Source organism: Siniperca chuatsi, linkage group LG7 (genome assembly GCF_020085105.1).
Source record: "Siniperca chuatsi isolate FFG_IHB_CAS linkage group LG7, ASM2008510v1, whole genome shotgun sequence".
NCBI lineage: Eukaryota > Metazoa > Chordata > Actinopteri > Centrarchiformes > Sinipercidae > Siniperca > Siniperca chuatsi.
Window position 1 is genome coordinate 1 of NC_058048.1, and position 4,739 is coordinate 4,739.

The following is a 4,739-nucleotide window of genomic DNA, read 5'->3' on the forward strand; positions in this document are numbered from 1 at the left end:
TAACCCTAACCCTAACCCTAACCCTAACCTTCCTCCCCCCTAACCCTAACCCTTCCCTTTTCCTTTTCCCTAACCCTAACCTTCCTCCCCCCTTCCCCTTTCCTAACCCCAACCTCCTCCCCTAACCCTAATCTTTCCCCTTTTCCTCTTTCCTAACCCCAAGTTTCCGTTTTTTACTTACCTGTTTCCCTTTACCTACTTACCTTCCCATACTTACCTACCTGGGTGACCATTTGATCCTCCTTAGCTTTAGTCAAGTTTCTTTTTCTTTTCTTTTCTCTTCTCCCCTTCTTTCCGGGCAGGTTCCAGCGGGATCTCTCTTACCTATAAGATGTAAAAAATTAAATAAAAAACACATTTTTTAACACGGGGTCGGCTTGGAGTTTTAAGCTTTAAAACTGAGTATTGGTCAGGACCTTAGGCAGACATTGCTGCAACAGGGCTATTCGGTTTCATCCTTTTGTTATGTAGTTGTATATTTTTTCTATTACGTACATTATGATTTACTACATGCATGTTTTTTTCTATTGAAGCACTTATTCATATTAATATTATTATATAATTTCTTGTATCTCCCTCTGATTAATCAGCACTTACCTTTTTTTATTTTCAGCACTTACCGCCCTGCTGCAGTTCTGTTTGTCTGCTTTTGTTTTCTGACCCAGTTGCTCTCCTGAAATTATACCTGAGTGCTTACTTTTTATGAATTATCAATGGTGGTGTCTCAAATCTCCCGCTACAGGAGATTTAACTGAGCCCCGTCGACTGTTAGACTATGTAGTCATTTCTTCCATTTCTTAGTGATTTTAGTCCCAGACACTGATTTGTTGTTTCCCCTAATTTTTTCCTTTTGGTTTTTTAAACTTTTTATAAACCACATAGTAGCACCTGTTGATTTTATGAACTTAGAATACAAAGAAATACTAGTGCCAGTGCATTATAACTCCCTGCAGGGAGTTAACCCCTTTTTGCCCCTAACCTCGCCCGAGCCTAGTAATCAACTACTCTTTCTTCAACAAATATTGCAACTACTTTGGTTATAATTGTTATTCAGGATACTATTGTTTTATTTTTCTTGTTTTTAAAGATGTCTTAAAACTCTTAATAATTTTAAAATTTTATTAGTTTGTCTTTTTAAATTAATTTCCTACCTCCTTTCCTTTAGCAGCATCCTTGTGCCCCTCCCCCACAACACAAACAAACACACTGGAGGGTGGGTACTTTACAAGGATAATGCCACACCCCACCAGGGGGCTTGTCCACCTAATCAACCTATCAGCTAGGGACACATCAGCTCACACCTGGGTGGGGTAAGGCTATAAGTTTGCTGCCTTTCCTTTGTCTCCCATCTTCTGATGAAGCCGTTTGGCGAAACGTTAAGACAACTCTTTCTTCTCAGTTTTTTCTTATAAACAGTACTTGTTTATTCTTAATTCCATTTTAATCAGGAGGACTCAGCTTTTTATTGTTTTTTTACAACACTTGTCCTTTTATCGGTGTAAAATAGAAAACTTAACAGTGAACAATGGACCGGAAACCACCAACACAACAAAGCCTGTGAGGAGCATCAGACCTACTCAGGCCTGCTACAGCCTGCTACTATCACGACTGTGACCACACAAGTATCAGGCTCCTACAACTGCAAACGGTGAGTTGGTTTCCAACATAAAAGAGTGTGCGCACACAGAAGACTTCACAACGGCCTGGAGAAATATTCTCCAGAGATTCTACCTGGAATTTTAATGTCTGTCACTGCTCCACTCTCTAGCAAAGCCCATCCAAGTCTACTGAACTGTTTTCCCACCTTGGACAAGACTGTTTTTCCCCCCCTCCTTCTTTTCTTTGTTTAAAAGTTTGTTTGGACACGGAAAGCTGTTTTAACACACCTTCTCTTAGTTGGTGATTTTTAGAAGTGTAGTTCTGGTAACAGACCACCAGATGTCAGAACAAGCTTAGAAATCCCAGTGAGTCAAAATCTCCTCCTTTTTCTCTGATTATTTGGATTTTTATGGTCTAAACAATTACCTGTTTATTATTACCCTTTTACCTTTTACTCTTAGATTCCTTTAATATTCGTAGGTTGTTTATATTTGTTTTTTTATATTTTAAATTCATTTTTTATCTCTTTTTAATGTTTTAAATGTTTTAACTATTCCCCCCACCCCCCTTTTTTTTTTATCAAAACTTACCTGTTTAACAGAGTTCTCTTTCCTCTGTAGCCTTTTAAAGAACCTACCTGCTTTTTTATGACACCATGACTCTGCCACTCCAGAACCGGTTTACGGTGTTGACTACACAGAACCTGGGTGAGTGGGAAAAGGGCCCCCCCTCCTCCTTGGTGAGACCTACACAGGAAACCATAGTGACACAACCAGTAGTAGATCAGACCAAAAATTATTTTAAACTACTACAGGCTATCCATCACTCTGAGATCCTAGTTAACTGTGTTCGGGATGACTCTTTCCCGGCGGGGATGATGAGAAAAGTAAATAAACTGACCTCGTTCATTAAACCTGCCTCACCTAACGGGGTCACTGAGGAGAGGGTCAAACTGAACACAGCACAATGGATGGATAACAATCTAGCAATTCTCAGGGACCATTACGATCAAGTCATTGCATCCATTCTTGACAGTCTGGGTCCTTTTCAGGAGGAGGCTTTCAGTAGAGCCATCAAGTGGGCCAGGGCTAGATACAGACGTAAACTTACAACTTCGTCTGTAGAAACTCTGAGGAATATGACCCTTCTGGGTAAGCCACCGTGTAGCCGCTTACCCAAGGAGTTGCTATCTGACGAGTTCCCACCTCTTCCACCTTCAGCTCAGTCTCAGACGGTTCAAAAGCCCACAATAGAGCAGCCAGAGAGCATAACAGTTGAGCCTCCTTTGCCTCAAGCTAAGCAGACTCCTGTAGCTCATCCCACATCTAGGGACATTACAGTAGAACTCCATCACGCTCCCTTAACAGTACACAATCTCTCTATCATTCCTTCACAAGACGAGGGAGGAGACGGTGAAAGCTCCCTTACCACAGTCTCTGAGAGGCCAGACACAGAGAGACGGGAGTTATATTCCCATCAGATCTCACCCTCTCCTCCTTCTTCTACCTCATCCCTTAGGACTGTCAAGACCCCTCCAAGGCCTGACCAAGACAGAGCAGTGGAGGGAAGCACAAACCAGGGAAACTTTAGTGATACTACAAGGGTCCATTTCAGTAATGTGGCAGTGGATATGTCTGACTCACTCTCTCTTTTACTCACCCAATCACCTCCTTCTGTTCCCAAATCTCCCTATCAGGACCCTGGGCTGATGGGTGACCGTTCAGAGGCTTTCCAGACTTGTCGGAAGGTCAATAGCAAACCGAAACAGGTGACTCCTAAAACCGACAAACAAAAGGAGCATGGGGACATGTGATGATGGGGAACACTGCTAAAGCTATAACATCAGCTCAAAGCAGCAGCAGCAGAAACAACAGCCCCCAATCTGAGTCCTCCACAAACCTTTCCAAAACACAGTCACCTTCAATGTCTGGCTTTGCCTCTGTCCGGGAACCTACAACCCATCAGAAAACAGAACAGAAAATTAGAAACTGGCAACTACACATCAAAAAACCTGTCCTAGTAATAGGAGACTCCAACCTGGCTCGTATTCCACCGTTCACCAGTGATGAAGTTCAAGTTGACAGCTTCCCTGGTGCACAGTTCCATCATATCGACCAGGTACTAAAGAAACTCCAACCTGTTACTACCGTCAGTGAGGTCATTCTCTCCTTGGGTCTCAACAATTGTCTGAGACGCCAACAACCACTTACCATGTCCAAACAATTGAATGCTCTACTGAAGACAGCTGAGGAGACATTTCCCAATGCCTCAATATACATTCCCATTATCAATTACTCACACAGATTGGAAAGAGAACAAAAAGTTTTATTACAAAGCCTGAATCGGCAAATAACCAAGAAAAAGAATGCACTCCCGGAGATCAGTCCACTAACATTTAAGACAGAATCTTGTGATCCCATCCACTGGACCAGCGATACAGCAAAGGCTCTCATAGAGTTTTGGCTCGACCAGATAGACACGTAGAGGGGGAACAACTTGGACACATTTTAATCCATACTGTATTTTACGCTTTTACTTCATGGGCACTTTTAAATGTTTGTTTTTGAACATCTCAGGTATAGAGACGTGGAGGGCAGAGACGGTTAGTCCACCCTACAGCGCAGACGAGCGGAGTGGAGAGGGATCGTTCAACTGAAGACGTTAGATCCCAGTGGATTAAATGAACAACTGTAACATGCCCCCTTTTTTCCCTTTTCTCTTAATAGGAACAAATCAAACTATCTTTTATTGGCTATGCCTGGGTTTGGCATTTGAAATTAACCGACATCCTCTCTGTAAAGAAATATAAATTTGGTGTTTTAACATGATTTTGAATTGTGTATATATGGTGTTTTTTAAATAATTGATTTGAATATGAACTTGCATGACTAACATAGCACTTGAATTCAGCACTTATGGTGCAATTTTAATGCACTAATAACTTACTTTTTTATCAATTTTGCATGCTTTCCTTTTTAAGATATGTGTGTGTGTGTATATATATATATATATATATATATATATATATATATATATATATATATATATATATATATATATATATATATATATATATATATATATATATAAATATGTTCATTTTTTATTATTTATTCCTTTTTATGAGATTATGTCGGCGG

At 40.6% G+C, this 4,739-nt stretch overlaps 1 long non-coding RNA gene across 1 annotated transcript; it reads right to left on the bottom strand.

Moving 5' to 3' along the window:
* Nucleotides 1-139: 139 nt before the first annotated feature.
* LOC122878983 lies at nucleotides 140-4,167 on the bottom strand. The gene is made up of 4 exons (XR_006378601.1): nucleotides 3,499-4,167; nucleotides 3,259-3,374; nucleotides 2,237-2,345; nucleotides 140-324 (listed from the first exon to the last, which is right to left on the bottom strand). It is a non-coding gene; the product is annotated as an uncharacterized LOC122878983 (long non-coding RNA).
* Between the last annotated feature and the right edge of the window lie 572 nt (nucleotides 4,168-4,739).